This window comes from Balaenoptera borealis (assembly GCF_965194805.1).
Source record: "Balaenoptera borealis genome assembly, chromosome: 14".
NCBI classification, from domain to species: domain Eukaryota; kingdom Metazoa; phylum Chordata; class Mammalia; order Artiodactyla; family Balaenopteridae; genus Balaenoptera; species Balaenoptera borealis.
The window spans coordinates 66,740,896-66,757,342 of NC_138875.1; the positions used below are offsets into that span (position 1 = coordinate 66,740,896).

At 43.2% G+C, this 16,447-nt stretch overlaps 1 protein-coding gene and 1 gene segment (V, D, J or C); one reads left to right on the forward strand and one right to left on the reverse strand.

The window, feature by feature from the left end:
• LOC309611118 (zinc finger protein 280A-like) overlaps window positions 1–16,447 on the forward strand; it is a 157,664-nt gene that overhangs the window by 36,109 nt on the left and 105,108 nt on the right. Inside the window, exon 3 of one of the 8 annotated variants that reach the window (XM_082355051.1) lies at window positions 6,442–15,559. The exons of 6 other annotated variants lie outside the window; for them this stretch is intronic. The gene's annotated coding sequence lies outside the window, so the exon portion shown is untranslated. Of the gene's footprint in view, window positions 1–6,441; window positions 15,560–16,447 lie in introns of those variants that run through there. One more of the 8 variants, XM_082355052.1, reaches the window with a different exon arrangement.
• Window positions 14,022–15,564, reverse strand: LOC309610705 (immunoglobulin lambda variable 5-39-like). The segment is given in 3 exons: window positions 15,495–15,564; window positions 15,077–15,397; window positions 14,022–14,095 (listed from the first exon to the last, which is right to left on the reverse strand).

Sequence of the window (16,447 nt, forward strand, 5' to 3'; positions counted from 1 at the left end):
GGCAGGAGGCCTCAGTTCCTTGTCACATGCTCCTCATGACATGTCAGCTGGCTGTGGCAGAGTGACTAATCCAAGAGAGAGCATGGGAGAAGCTGTAATCTCGCCTTAGAGGTGAAATACCACCACTTCTGTTGTTTACTGTCGGTGACACACACCAACCTTGATATAATATGGAAGTTGACCATATATGGGCAGGAATGCCAGAGGGTGGGGAATCCTTGCAGGCCATCTTGAGGCTACTACAGGGAGAATGGAACATAGAAATATATATGACATGGAATCTACAAGGAATGCAGATAAAAATGAGTTAATGGTCATGCTGTTACTTTCCCACTCTCCACTTTGCCATTGTGGCTGACACTGGTCAATCTGAGATGAGATTTTTTTTTGGAAGTAAGTACATTATTTTTAAAACTTGGAATACATAATATATTCACATTGTTCAAACATCAAAAACTATAACAACCATTCTCAGGTTCTTTTTTAGCCTTCTATATAATTTCTAGTGTTTTTCTCTCTCTTTTTAATATAACTGATTTCTATTACAAGTTTTCTGCACCTTCATTCTGTCCCATCTCTGTACCCTTCAGTGTTCCTGCTGGGGTGGCTGATTAAGTCAGTGATAACCAACTTTATCAAATGTTTGCTCAGCCACACCCTTAGTGTTCTCTGGAGTATGCTTTCTCATTTTCTGCAACATAGATAGACTGAGAATTCTCCAAATCTTTAAGTTCTTGTTCCTTTCTGCTTAACAATTCTTTGTTCAATTATTTCTCTTTTCAGGGCTTCCCTGGTGGTCCAGTGGTTAAGACACTGCAGGGTGTGTGGGTTTGATCCCTGGTCACGGAACTAAGATCCCGCATGCCGCATGGTGTGGCCAAAACAAAAAAAATTATTTCTCTTTTCTCTCATTTTACTTTAAGTAGTCAGGAGAAACCTTCAATACTGTGCTTGGAAATCTCCTCAGCTAAATATCCAATTTCATCACTTGAAAGTTTTATCTTCCACAAAATACTAGAACACAAACACAATTCAGCCAAGTTCTTTGTCACTTGATAACAAGGATCGTCTTTTCTCCATTGTCCACTAACGTGTTCCTCATTTCCCCCTGAGACCTCATCAGAATGACCTTTACTGTCATGTTTCTACCAACATTCTGTATATGGTTATTTATGTATTTTCTAAGAAGATGGAAGCCTCCTCTATAGCTGCTCTATTTTTTTTTTTTTCTGAGCCCTCACTAAAATCACTTTTAACAGTCCCTTCATGTCAATACTTGTTTCATCTAGCATGCATTTAAAAGCTCTTCCAGCCTCTACTCATAACCTAGTTCCAAAGCCACTTACACATTTTTAGGTCTTTGTTAGAGCAGCACCCACTTCTTGGTACCAATTTCTGTCTTAACTTGGGCTGCTTATAACAGATTACCATAGAATGAGTGATTTAAACAACAGACATTTATTTCTCACAGTTCTGGTGGTTAGGAATTCCAAGATCAAGGTGCCAGCAGATTTGGTTCTTGGTGAGGGCACTCTTCCTTGCTTATAGATGGCTGCCTGCCTCACATGGCTGGATCCTCTCACGGCAGAGGGAGCGAGAGAGAGCACTTGCTCTAGTCACTTTCTCTTCTTATAAGGACACTAATCCCATCATAGGGATTCTACCCTCATCTAAACCTAATTATTTACCGAAGGCCCCATCTCCAAATACCACCACATTAGGGGTTAGGGTTCAACATAGGGATTTTTGGAGAGATACATTCTATGACCATCACACAGTCCCTCTGCTGGAGATTCCCTTACTCTCTCGACATTCACTTACCCCTCCTCTTCTAAGACCCTGCGTACATGTCTTACCTAAGTGGACTCTTCCTTGATTTGTCCAGAAAAAGGGTAGTTGCTTTATCAGTTGAGTTTCAAAGATCCTAGCTAATTCTCTGTAATATTAATTAGCATATGAGTTTATAATTTATTTCTAATATCTTTGAGGGTGATCTTCTTGACAGAAGGAAACCTGTCGTATTTGTCTTTGTATTTACACCCTCCCAGACCAACCTAATACATTGGTTTAGCCCTTATAAGGATTAGCCCTTAATAAATGGTTGAGTAAATGAATTGATGCATGGGCAGATGGATAGATGGATGAAAGTTTGAGCCCAAGACATATATTTGTAAAATGAGGGTTTTAGATTAAACAATTATTAGTTTTCCCCTACTACTTTGAGGTTAAAATATTTAAAGATAGGGGCTTCATGTGATAATGAGATCTAGAACTTGAAAGCAAAAGGAAATGAGATAAGAAAGCAAATAAATAGGAGGCATCTTTAAAATTTGGCAAAATAGCAGAATGAGAGTAGAGAAAAACATATGCAATGTTTGTGAATTATTCATTTATTTCTTTTGCTCTTAAAGTTTTCCTTTTTATAACAGTTCAACTCTCACCTATAATTTTCTTCAATCTTCTTTGACTGATAGAACTTTGGAGAATAATATACATTTTTAATCTTTAAAATTTAAATTGTATTCAATATTTTAGTTATACTATACATATGGTATTTCCATACCTGTCTATTGGAAGAGTTTATACTGATACCTCCTGTTTAATTCCAGCACTCCTAGATTCAGTCTAGGCTACTTTCCATATTATATCTCCCTTCTGTTTTAGTGAGAACACTAGCTCCTATTAACTACAGTATATCTTCTTATTTGCTCAGTTCTAGAAAGCACATTACATAGATTCAGAATTGTTAACTCATACTACTTATAATAAAAAACCTACTTACTAGTACAGCCATCAGTAGTACTCAACCTCATCCATAGGCTGGGCCCCCGAGAGGGTGAGAGCAGCTTTGCCCCCACGGAGGGAGCCTGAGAACCGGGTGGGAATCTATGTTTGTTGTTTGTGTCCTAAATCAGTGTTCTGGGAACTTGGCCAGGTTTCTGCTGGAACCAGGATGGATAGTGACCACTGGGGACCACTCCAGTGCTGGAGGCACAGGTGAGAGTGACTGTCCAGAGTGAGGGCTCCTGAGTCACCAGAGGCTGAGAACTAGCCCCTGAAACCAAAAACAGACCCATTTTAGGAATGAGGAACAAAAGCAGAGGAATCACTCCAAAGACCAGTCTCTGAAATCTCCATGAACCTGGGTAGCGAGTGAGTAGTGGGAGGAGAGGAGTCCAGGCCATGGTGCAGGTGCTCCAAGGATCCGCTGGCTCCACAGCTGATGCTGAGCTCTCTGTTGGCTCTTTAGTTCCTGTGTGTGGTGCATTGTGCAAATCTGCTCCCTTTACTCTCCTCCCAACTGTGTCCTCAGCTCTCAAAGCAGCTCCCTTGCTAGGAGACAAGTTTGTCTGGTGAAGCAAGTGGGTCCAGAGCCCCTTAAATTTGAAGTGTTGAGTTTGTTTCGGGCTGTGCTCACCTCTGAGGGAATGCATAGTGCCTCGTGGGGGCTTCTTCAAGAGAATGTGAATGGTAATGGGAGATAGTGAGAATGAGTGGTCATCCATTCATTCATTCAACTAACAAATATTGTTTTAATTCCTTTGATTTTTTTCTACAACTTGTAGCTTGCCTTTCACATTCTTACTGGTATCTTTTTTTTTTTTTTTTTTTTTTAATAGTAATGAATCTGGAAACCAGTTTGTCTTTTTTTTAAAATTTTATTTATTTATTTATTTATTTATGGCTGTGTTGGATCTTCGTTTCTGTGCGAGGGCTTTCTCTAGTTGTGGCAAGCGGGGGCCACTCTTCATCGCGGTGCGCGGGCGTCTCACTATCGCGGCCTCTCTTGTTGCGGAGCACAGGCTCCAGACGTGCAGGCTCAGTAATTGTGGCTCACGGGCCCATTTGCTCCGCGGCATGTGGGATCTTCCCAGACCAGGGCTCGAACCCGTGTCCCCTGCATTGGCAGGCAGATTCTCAACCACTGTGCCACCAGGGAAGCCCCCTTACTGGTATCTTTTGATGAGTAGAAGCTTTTACATTTTATGAAGTCCAATTCATCAATTTTTTTCTTGTATTCTTGGTATCTTTGTGCCTTTTCTATGCAAATATTATAAAAATATTCTATTATTAATTTTTATTCTCATTGCTATTTTTTTCTAGAAGCTTTATTGTTTTGGTTTCACTGATTCTATAACCATCTTGAATTAATTTTGTGTGTGGTGTGAGGTAGGGAGTCAGAGGCCCCCCCCCCATATAAATATTCAGTTGTCCTAGTACCATTTATCAAAAGCACTTTTTCCTCTATTGATTTTCATTGGTACCTTTGCTGAAAATCAAATGACTATAAATGTGTTTGGTTTTTTTCCAGCTTTATTGAGGTACAATTGACAAATAAAATTGTATATATTTAAAACGTACAAAAACAAAAAAAACAAAAAAATAAAGAAAATAAACTGTACAGCATTCATGATGACTTGCTGTATGTATACACTGTGAAATGATTACCAGAATTAAGTTCATTAACACATCCATCATCTCACATAGTGTCCTTTGTGTGTGTGTGTGTGTGTGTGTGTGTGTGTGTGTGTGTGTGTATGTGGTGAAAATACTTATCTACTCTCTTAGAAAATTTAAAATATACAGTATAAAATGTTGGTTTATTTTTGAACTCTTTATTATATTCCACTGATTTATTTTTCTATCCTACACCAGTACCACATGGTCTTAATTACTGTGGCTTTGTAGAAAGTTTCAAGATTACTAGGGCTATTCTAGGTGCATTACATTGCTAAGTAACTTTAAATCATTTAGTAATTTCTGCCAACCCACTGGAATTTTGATTGGGATTGGTTTGAATATCTATACCAATTTGGAGATATTTAATATCTTAAAAGTATTGAGACAGTTTTTATTTCTTCCTTTCCAATTTTTTATGCTCCCTCCCCCTATTTTTTAGAACCAAAATTAAATCTCTGATTTAATTCAGGATTTAACTTGAAGAATATTAGGTGAAATTAGTCCCTTACATAAAAATATTTCATAGATTTTCCTTGGTAACATGTTAATGATTTTTCAAGATGGAAATTTCTAGTAACATAAATTATACTTTTTATGTAGCAATAAGCCATTAAACTGTGACAACAGAAGCTGGCACTTTCTGGGAGAGTATATATAAATACATTTCTGTGTGAATAGTAGGTATATGTTAGGGCATAAGTCTTTGACATGTACAAGCTCTGAAAATGAAAACTATTCTTTATGTTTCAGTAAAAACTTCATGAATTTTTTATGTTCAGGGAAACATAAAGGATCCTGAAAGTATGCTTGTCATGTTGTTCCTTGACATAGAGCCTATTCCAGTGGTTCTTCATGAGTTGAGCGCATTTCAGTGGTACCTCCGAGTACTGTGAAAGCATAATTCCCATATTATTGAAAACTAATTATCATATAAATAGTGGCACATGCCAAATTTAAGTATCCCATTAAACCAGGTTCCTGAGAAACCAGGTTGGCAAAGCTGATTCAATAAGGATGTAAAGAAGTAGGATTTATGTAGTCAGCTATCTTATGTTGAAATAAGATAGGTAAAGTAGATTGCTAAATTAAGTACAAAGCTGGTTAAAAAATCTAAAATTATAATCCTTGGTCTTATCTTTTCTACTTACTTCTAATCTGTTGTCTACATGTTAACCTAAATTCACCCATTATAAAATATCTGGACCCTAATCAATTCTTAGACAAATAAAGTCACAAATTCTGATAAGGTCAGATGGGACTATTTAAAAAAATCTCTAGTGTGATGTTCCAGGATCATCCAATTATATTTTGTTGCATTTCCAAATTTTGGATTATATTTTCCTGAAAAATACTTATTTAAAAATTATTTTAAAACAATCAGACTCACAGGAATTTGCAAAAATAGTACATAGAGTCCTGTGTACCCTTCATCCAGCTTCCCACAATGGTGACCTCTTATATCTATAGAACAATATCAAAATTGATATTGGTACAGTATTGTTAACTAGACTACAGACCTTATCCAGTTTTCACTCTATTTTACATGCATTCATGTGTGTGTGTGTGTGTGTGTGTGTGTGTGTGTGTGTATGCATGTGTATAGTTCTATGCAATTTTATCCCATGTCTACGTTTGTGTAACCATCCCCACTGTCAAGATACTGTTCCAGCATAATAAGGGAGTCACCTCATGCTACCCCTTTATATTTGCACACCCTTCCCATCTTTGTCCCCTGGCAACCCTAATGTGCTCTCCATCTCTGTTTTGACAAAAAGTTTTGTCAAAAAATTTTTATCATGAAAGAAATTGCTGACACTGTTATTGCTGGCAGTGACAGAAATACAGAAAGATTAAAGGAATGAAATAAACACTTGGAACTACTCATGGGCCCTGACGACTGTCACGTCTGATAAGGCCTTTTTAAGACTTGGGTGGTGTAAGATGTTTTGAGGGTGGCACAAAACGAATGTTCTTCCCTAGGCCCAGGATTCACACACCTAGTCCTGGACTCTTTCTTCACCCTCTTGGGCAGAACTGCCCACTGAAATGGAACGATTGATGGGTATACCCTGAGGGCGGAACCTGCCGGTCAAGCGGATTTTCATGCCTGAGGCCACTCACTCCATGAAGACTCCTCAGCTGTGTCGGAGGCATCCTTCCAGGTGCCAGGGAGGATGCATCAGACCAGAATGGCAGCAGAGCCTTCCATGACGGGGTTCACTGTCTAGCAGCACAACCACCCGCCTCTGCATATCTCTGAGACGAGAGGTTATGATTGTGTGGATTTTCCTGGGGTACCTCAGGGTGATTCCAGGCATGGAGACGCCGATTTGATAGAGCCTTTGGAAACTAAAGGATTTAAATATTCATTCATCTATGCATTCAACTTTATAAAATTATTATTACTTATCAAGCACAAGATGAATTGAAAACATTCTACCCTCTTAGAATTTACAGTCTATTTGAAAAAAGAGACTTGAAAAAAAATATATAGGTCAGAAAATATGTTAATGTAACACATGAATAAGCAGGGGGTAAATCTGCCTGGAGAGGTCAAGGAAAGCTTTCCAGAGGACAGAATATCTGAAATGTGAGAAAAGACCAGAATGGAGATAGACATAGTGGGGATGCTGGGAAGGAAGTTGGTCAGATGGTGCTTTCTGGACGAGAGATCATCCTACATAAAAGATTAGAGACAAGAAAGAAAAGTGTTGTCTGATAACTAAAAGTAACTTGACTTGACTGGGCCACAGGGTGGGGCTGAGACTGAAAGGGCTGAGAATGTGTCAGTTAGGAGTTTGGACTTGATGTTTTAGATGGTGTGTGTGACTTCTGAAGGGGAAAGGGTCAGGAGCATACTTGTAGTTTAGGAAAACACTCTAGATGACATAGGATTGGAGGGGCCTGGAAAGAAGGAAAGGCAAAGGAAAGTGGAGCCGATAGTTCAGGGAGAAACTGGGGAGGGGCCTCTCATGGGCCTTAATGAAAATATATTTTCAAGAAGGAAGATGTCAGTACTTTGAACTAATGGGGAGGGGAGAGTTATTTGAAAAGTACTGTGCACCTATGAAGTTGTCAATTGGAAGATCCTTCCTGACATTAAGCAGAGCACCTCAGGAGGTGATGGAAAGGGAAGTCCTCCTGCAGAGCTGGAGGGGCTAATGGGAGAGCCCAGGTTAGGGCAGCAAACCACACTCCCAGCTCATCCGTGGAAGATCCTCCGAGGAGAGAGGCAAGCAACTGATCTGTGCAAATTATGTTTAAAAAAAGGGAAGGGGGGCCAGGTGGGGAAGCAGCACAGAAGAGACCTTGTTTATGTGTGGAAAGCAGCATCCTGGGGTGGAGGGCTAGAGTCTTCTTTGTGAGGCCAGAGTTGGCCAAAGAGCTTTTGAGTTTGGCTCTTTTCTCTCTCCCTTGCTGCCCTGGCTGGATTGCTGCCTGTGCTATCACCACTGAGAGACTGAAAAACAAAACAAAACAAACCTAGCTCACGCCAAACTGAATTTTGCAGCCTAACAATAGGGCAGCAGGGATCAACAGCACAGCAGGCCACTGTGGGAGTGTTTCCTCACTCCTCAACCCCCTCTAGGCCCTAAATTTACAGGAAAAAAAAGATAAAATCAATCTCAGGAGAAGATAAAGTGGGGGGCTGTAGTCACCTAGCAGGGGAGAAGCAACAGAGGGGCATGGGCTCAACCGCACTATAAAGCCTGGGCAGATCACACCTCCCCATTTAAATTCAGTGGGAGTAACACAGGCTAAGCCTCAGAGTTTAATGCCCTCTCCTTGTGGCTTTCTAGTCTGAATAGCTGATACACCAGTGGGATGGTGACAGTGAACAGGTACCCATAGAGAAGCACACACTGTAAGAAGGCATCAACTCAACGTTATAGCAACAGGAATTAGAATCAACGAGACAGAACATGAATATTTAAATAAGTGTAATGTTATCAAAGATATAAAGAAGAATAATGGTATTCGGTTGGCCAAAAAGTGCCTTTGTTTTTAAAGTAAAAATAAAAGACACATTTTTCATTTTCACCAAGAACTTTATTGAACAACGTATTCACCGTTTTGTTCCACTATCTTCTGTCATTTTTCAGGCAACTTCATAATTCCATCTTCCCAAAACTTTTTATCTTTTTGAGCAAAGAACTGTTCCAGGTGCCTTTTACAGTCTTCCAGGGAATTGAAATTTTTTCCATTAAGAGAATTTAGTAAAGACCGAAATAAATGGAAGTCCGAAGGTGCAATATCTGGTGAATACCGCAGATGAATCAGAACTTCCCAGCCAATCTGTAACAGTTTTTGCCTGGTCATCAAAGAAACATGCGGTCTGGCGTTATCCTGGTGGAAGATTATGCATTTCCTGTTGACTAATTCTGGACTCATTTCGTCAAGTGCCACTTTCGGTTGGTCTAATTGGGGGCAGTATGTGTTGGAATCAATCATTTGGTTTTCCGGGGAGCTCATAATAGAGGACTCCCTTCCAATCCCACCATATACACATCACATTCTTTGGATGAAGACCAGCCTTTGGTGTGGTTGATGGTGGTTCATTTCGCTTGCCCCACGATCTCTTCTGTTCCACACATTATTGTACAGTATCCACTTTTCATTGCCCGTCACAATTTGTTTTAAAAATGGAACGTTTTCATTACATTTCAGTAGAGAATCGCATGTGGAAATATGGTCAAGAAGGTTTTTTTCACTTAACTTATGTGGAACCCAAACATCAAAGTGATTCACATAACCAAGATGGTGCAAATGACTTTCAATGCTTGATTTGGATATTTTGAGTATGTCAGCTATCTCCCACGTGGTATAACGTTGATTGTTCTCAATTAATGTCTCAATTTGATCACTATCAACTTCAACTGGTCTACCTGACCGTGGAGCATCATCCAGCGAGAAATCTCCAGCACGAAACTTCGCAAACCCCTTTTGACACATTTGATCAGTCACAGCGCCTTCTCCGTACACTGCACAAATCTTTTTGTGCATTTCAGTTGCGTTTTTACCTTCCTTGAAATAATAAAGCATAATATGCCAAAAATGTTGCTTTTTCCCTTCCATCTTCAGTATTAAAATGGCTACACAAAAATTCACCAATTTTGATGTCTTTTTTTAAATGCACGCTGATATGACAGCTGTCACATACAATCTAACAAAATTGTTTCAAATGAAGTTAAAGACAACTAAGTGCTACTAGAGCCATTGTACGGAAAAAACCGAACGAACCTTTTGGCCAATCCAGTAACAAACTATTAAGAGAATTTTTTGCACCAAACAAGTTACAGTCATCCTCAGTGCCCTGCATAGCTTGCTCCCTCACCTCCTCAAATATTTGCACAAATATCATCTTCATGTGGCCAACAGACTAGATAATTTAAAATTGTATCCCCATGCCAATCCTTATTCCTACTCTCTGCTTTATTTTTATCCACAGCACTTATCACCTAACACACCACACAATTTATCTTTCCAGTCTGTTTCTCCCACTTACAATGAGTTCTCTGTGAGGTCATTTGTCTGTAACCTCAGCACCTAGAATGAGGCCTAACTCTTAGTGGGTATTGAATCAGTACTTGTTGAACTAGATCAATAAATGAAGAAGTACGAGAGATATGGGAATTATGGATAAGGAATTAACCTATAGATTTATTATCTAAAGAAGCAAGGACAAACAGTAAAAGGGAAGGAAGGAGGAGAGAGAGGAAAGGAAGAAGGAAAGGAGGGAAGAAAGGAAGAATAAAATAACATATTCGTATCAACTTGGACTTAAAATAATAAATGATACTGATGGAGTGAGGGTGCTGGGGAGTGGGCACTGGGAGTGGGACCAAAAAGGATTGAGAGCTTGCTACGGCGCTTAGTGTTTAGTTGCAGGTGAGCTGTCTGTAAGGGGCTACATACACCTGAAGGCTTGGTTGGAGCAGCCTTGGTTCCTCACCACGTGGGCCTCTCCATGGGGTTGTATTAGGCTCCCCCAGGGGCAGCGATCCAAGAGAAAGCAAGAGAGGGCAACCAAGACAGACCCCTTTTTGTAACCTAGTGTCAGAGCTGATGTCCATCATTTCTGTGTTCTACTTGCTAGAATCCAGTTGTTATACATAGCAGTTAAAGATGGCCTCTGTATATTGGTCCCTGTGTTGTTTACTTCTTCACGGAAGCCTGTGGCCATGAGTTTAAGCCTGCCTGCACCAAAATAAAATTTTCACCTGTCCATTTGCTTTAAATATAGACCCAATAAGCATATGTATAGCCATTTAGAGCCTGCCTGCTTTGCATACCCCATGAAATTGCACTTAACATTTGCTTGTCATAAATGAGAGAAGTCCTTGGGCTATAAGGATCACAAACTGCTCTGCCCTTTGTAGCTGTCTGACCAGGAGATTCCTGGCTGTGCTGCTGAATGATTCATCCTAGACTTGTAAGTCCCTCTCTGATTCCTTTCCTACTTGGGAGTTCTTTGCCCTCTTCTAGTTTTGGCCCTGCACCACTGTTTCTGGAAGGTTTACTGTTTCTGAAAAGTCCACCTCTCTGTGTCACCCAAACAGAGCTCTCTATGTGTTACTGCCGTCTTGTAACCGTACTTTTTGTCTTTTTCCTTGATCAGCCTGAAATCCTCAAACTCACTGCCCAGTACTTGGTACACCCCAACTCGAGGGAGGGGATCACACAGGGCAGGAATACCAGGAAGTGGGAGGTCACTGCAGCCATCTCAGTGGATGCCCCCCACAGTCTGCCCCCTGGCCGCCAAAGATTCACGTCCCTCTCACACACCAGACACATTTCCCGTGTTCAGCTTTGCACACAGCAGAAGGTGAGGCTGAGCCCGGGGGTTTATGTCTCCCTTCCCCACCTGCATCTGTCACTGTGGAAATGGTTGCTGAACCACAGAACACAGTAATACTCAGCCTCATCCTTGGACTGGGCCTCCAAGATGGTGAGGGCGGCCTTGTCTCCAAGCAGGGAGCCGGAGAATTGGGCAGGGACCCCCGGAACCCGGGTGCTGCTACCACCTATTAGACCCTGGGGGGCCTGACACGGCTTCTGTTGGACCCAGCTGGCATAGTTACTAGTGGTGATGGCCCCAGAACTGGAAACACAAATGAGTGTGACTCTCCCTCCAGGAGTTGTGGACAGTGAAGTTTCCCGAGTCACCACCTGGGAAGTGGCCCCTGAAAAGAGGTGAGAGACCAAAGGTCAGGAGACGGGACAGGGGCATGGAGGTGAACCTCCCCACCTCCTCCAAGCCCAATGTCCCCCTGACCTGTGCAGTGAGCCAGAAGTGTGAACAGGAGAAGAGCCCAGGCCATGGTGTAGATGCCCCGGGCTGTGCTTCTCCAGAGCCCTCAGCAGAGTCAGCCTCCACAACTCTGTTATAACTCCCACCAGCCTGTGGGGCGGGGCCTTCGTGCAGATGCACTTTCTTCCTGGGAACAGTCCGCAAGGCGGTCAGCTCACAGCTGCTGATCTGTTCCCCACCTGTGACCATGAGTTAGTGGGAGCCTGGAGGACCGGTTTACAGCCGTCGGCTTTCCCAGGCTCCGGCTCACAGCCCCCTCTAGTGGCCATATTGAGACTATCACTGACGGATGCGCTCCTCTCCGCAACCCCTCTTCCCTCAGGTCTGGAGTTTTTAGGTCTCTCTGAGGTCAGTGCCTGGGATGCCCCAGGCAGGAACTGGATGGAGGAATTTCAGGAAGAGGAGGCCTGAATGAATCACCACCTCTGTTTCTTCTTTACTCCAACTCACACACATTAGACTTGCTTGTGGAATAGAGGAAACGCGGTCCTGGATTCTCCTGCTGTCTCAGCTCCTCAGGGACCCACTCAGGAACGTGGGTACATAGGCAGCTGACTGTCCCGTGGTCAGATGCTTGGTCTCTACCAGGGCCTGGTAGCATTTCAGAACTGATTTCTTTCTTTCTTCTTTCTTTCTTTCTCTTACCAGAAGTTTCAATTTCTTTTTAAAATTATTTTTTAATTTAAAAACATTAAAATTTTAAAAATTGAGGTAGAGTTGACAGGATTGATTTCTGAATGGTGTTTAGTTCTCTGCTGCTTCAGAAAACTGGATGGCTACATTATGATTTTTCTTTTAGGCTTGCCAAATACTTCGTGTGTTTGGGGCTGGGTCATAGGACTCGAATGGCAGGGCTGTGTGCTTCATGGCTTCAGAGCACTTGTCTGCTCTGGGCCACCTTAAACCTAGTAGCCTCTGTATAACCCGGTAAGCTGATGGAGCAGTATTCCCAACAGTGGAATACAGACTTCCAGAAGTGAAGTGGCCAACTAAGTGTGTACTTCTCTTTTAAGGGTGGCAACTGTGAGATGCAGTAATTGGTCTTACTCTGGAGGGCATGTCCTGTCATGTCACAGACTAATGTTCCCCTAGGGAGCTCATCGATATGATGGACCTCTAAAATTTACAGGGTTTGTCTAGAGCAGTTATTATACCAAGGTTTTTACTGTATTTGCCATATCTTATACCATGTCTTCAATAGAACGGATTGGCCTGATGGTCTGTGGAATGTCCAGATGGCCCAGTCCCTTGGGGATACTTAGAGCTGAAGAATTAGTGTAGCTCTGGGACAAAACATCAATGTTATACTGTTAGTCCATCCTATGATTGTGGATTACTTTCAATCTTTTTTCTCGATAGAAATGGAAAAGTATGCATTCACCAGATCAATGGCAATGTAAAATGTAACTCTTCTATGGTGGGTTCCTCAGGAAAATATCTGTGAGCTGGAGATTTTCCTGCAGGGGTTTTATTGTAAATGACCTATAAAGGAGTGAGGGAAGAGGATGGCACAGCAGAAGAAACTGATCTGCACTGGAGTAGCAGTAGAGGCCTCAACTGGTGCCGTGTGGATTTTTGTAGGTGGGAGGGTCCTTCAGACTTATTGCAAATTGTGGCAGGTGGCTGGGCCTCTGTGCTCCTGCAACAAGCAATCATTTGATGTGGCCGCCCCTGGGTGAGGGGTGTAATTTCGTGCAGGTCAGCTCATTTAATGCCAGGGAATTACCAGAGAGAGACGTGGCTGTTAGCTATCAGCAGCAAATACTCCTGGAAGTTGGAGGGAAGAGAGTCTTGGTTCTGAAGGAGGGCACTGGGTGACACATGCCCATACATCGGGTTCCTGGAGGAAGAGCATAGGGCAGAGCTCTTTTCCTTCCAAGTACAAGGGCACTTGGGGACAGGCAGAATCCATAAAAGAATGAGTATCAGAAAATGGGAGCTCCTTGCAAATTTTGTATGTGTTGATGGACCCCTCTCCTCTCCACGAGGAAGGCTGTGGTAGATCTCTTGGTCCCCATGGCATGGGAGGAACCACCAGAGGTGGGGCTGAGCCCGTCACCCCTCTGAGGCTCTTTGAGCTTCTGCGTGTGCAGCAGAGGAGTCCAGGTGGTCCAGAGGCTTCTGCCTGGGCTCAACAGGGCCCTGCCTGACAGCTCAATCACTGCTGACCCCCATGGTCAGGAATCCTGGACCTCCCACCATGCTCAAAATGACCATTGCTCAAGGAGCCCCAGGTCTGGAAAGTGAGTCACGAGTAGACAGAGCAGTAGCTCCACATCTCAGGGGCTCCGGCAGCCAGAGGCAGAAGGAACAACAGGGTATCTGGAGGAGATGGGGCAGAGCGTCAGAGTTGCTGGAGGACAGATTGTAACTAGGTAAAAACAAGAAGGGGCTATAGGGAAATTCTGCAATGCACGGACGTCTTCTTATAATTAAGGAACATTATTTCATTTGATGTAATTATAAGAGCTTCTTTAAAATTTTTGTTTGCTAACTCCAACCTCTGGGTCATCTCAAGATTTATCTCCTGAGTATCTTGTCTCATAGGAAATAGGCATGTTTTCATATTTCTTTGCTGCTAAATAATTTGAGATTGTATTTGGAACTTTATGAATATTATATCATATTGATTTGGGGTTCCATTATATTTCTCCTAGTAATTTTTTTTTTTTTTAAAGGGAACGCTATTTATTTATTTATTTATTTTAGCTGTGTTTGGTCTTTGTTTCTGTGCGAGGGCTTTCTCTATTTGCGGCGAGCGGGGGCTACTCTTCGTTGCGGTGCACGGGCTTCTCATTGCGGTGGCTTCTCTTGTTGCAGAGCATGGGCTCTAGGCACGCGGGCCTCAGTAGTTGTGGCCCGTGGGCTCAGTAGTTGTGGCTCACAGGCTCTAGAGCGCAGGCTCAATAGTTGTGGCACACGGGCTTAGTTGCTCTGCGACATGTGGGATCTACCAAGACCAGGGCTCAAACCCGTGTCCCCTGCATTGGCAGGCAGATTCTCAACCACTGCGCCACCAGGGAAGTCCCCACTTGGAGATTTTTATCTCTGAGCATGGAAGTATTGTCTGTGAAAACATGAGCAGGCTGAGGTATCAGAGCAATGGGTCAGTCTCAGATTTGAGGGGAGGAAAAGCATATGACAGGGTCAGATTTGTCGTTCTCAGGAAATTCAGAAGTGACAACAGAAGGTCACCCTGAGTTAGACATGGTCCAGGCAGAGCAGCAGTGACTGTCTCAGGGGGAGGGCACAGGGGAGCTTTTAGTCTCACTTTCCTGTGGGTCTGGAGCACCGTGTAAGTACCAGTGTTGCTGTGAACTGTAGCACAGTAATAGTCAGCCTCGTCCTCGGGCTGCAGCCCAGCGATGAGCAGAAGCCCTGCGTTGGCCGAGGCATCTTTGGATCCAGAGAATCGGCTGGGGACCCCAGAGCCCTGGTGCTTATCAGAGTCTGACCTGAACCTCAGGAGGTACCGGGGAGAGCTCCCTGGCTTCTGCTGGTACCAGAATATGTGGTAGCCGCCAACACTGTACCCACTGCTCAGGGTGCAGGTGAATCTGGCTGATGCTCCAGGAGATGTAGAGAGCGAGGGCGGCTGAGTCGGCACAGGCTGGGAGAGGGAACCTGCAGACACAGATACAGCGTGGAGATGGGGCAGGAGCTGGAGGAAAGATTCCAGGAGTCTGAGCCATAGGGGCTGATGCAGGCTGGGGACTGAGACCTGGTCCCCGGGGCCGGTCCCTCCCTGTGCAGTGAGACAGGAGCACGAGCAGGAGAGGAGTCCAGGCCATGGTGCTCACAGACCCCTGGTCCCCACAGTGGGGCTGGGCTGCCCCAGGCCTCTTTTTCTCCCCCAGCCTCTGCCAGAGGAGGGGCTCCCATGCAAATGGGTGTCCACCCAGGGCCCGCCCAGCCCCTCTCTGAGCCCTGGTGCTGGAGCTCAGCTCACAGCCCAGACTCAAGGGGATGGAGGGCGGCTTCCCCCTTGGGACCCCCTGGGAGGAAGCACCTGCTGAGACCACGCAGGTCCCTGCTCAGGGGCCTCTGCCAGCCAGAGAGGACACACTGCTGAGTCCCCACCAGAGAGCACAGGCCCCGCCCCCAGGCCCAGCTCCTGGAGTGAAAGGTCCTCCCTGAGCAGCTGTGCAGGGACCCCAGGGCAGTCCCACAGTGCCGCCAGCTGGTAACATGTGGAAAATGGAAAAAATAACAGATAACTGGTAGAAAAAAAAAGATTAAAATGCATGCTTTTCAACGAAGAAACAACATTGGCTCTATTTGAAAAAATACGTAACTGCACTACTTTCTAAAGTAAAAAAATTTATTATTGAATTTCTCCCGAAAGATATGATATATACATTTTATTGGGAATAGCTAAGAAACATTCAGCAATCATATGGTTCCAATAGATTTGCTTTGTGTATTTATTACAAAACATTGAAAAAGATGTAAAATTTCTTAGTTCTTTTGAGACAGCAGTTAAAACAGTTATACATACACCGGATAAATTGAACACCAAAGAGGAACACTGACAAACTACTATCAATGAATATTGATCCAAATGTTCCACAGAAAATGTCAACAAAGAAATATTTATACCGGTTTAATAAATCGATACTGAATCTAAATGTCATTTTTTCAAATATACAACTTGTGTTTTATATTAAGACATTA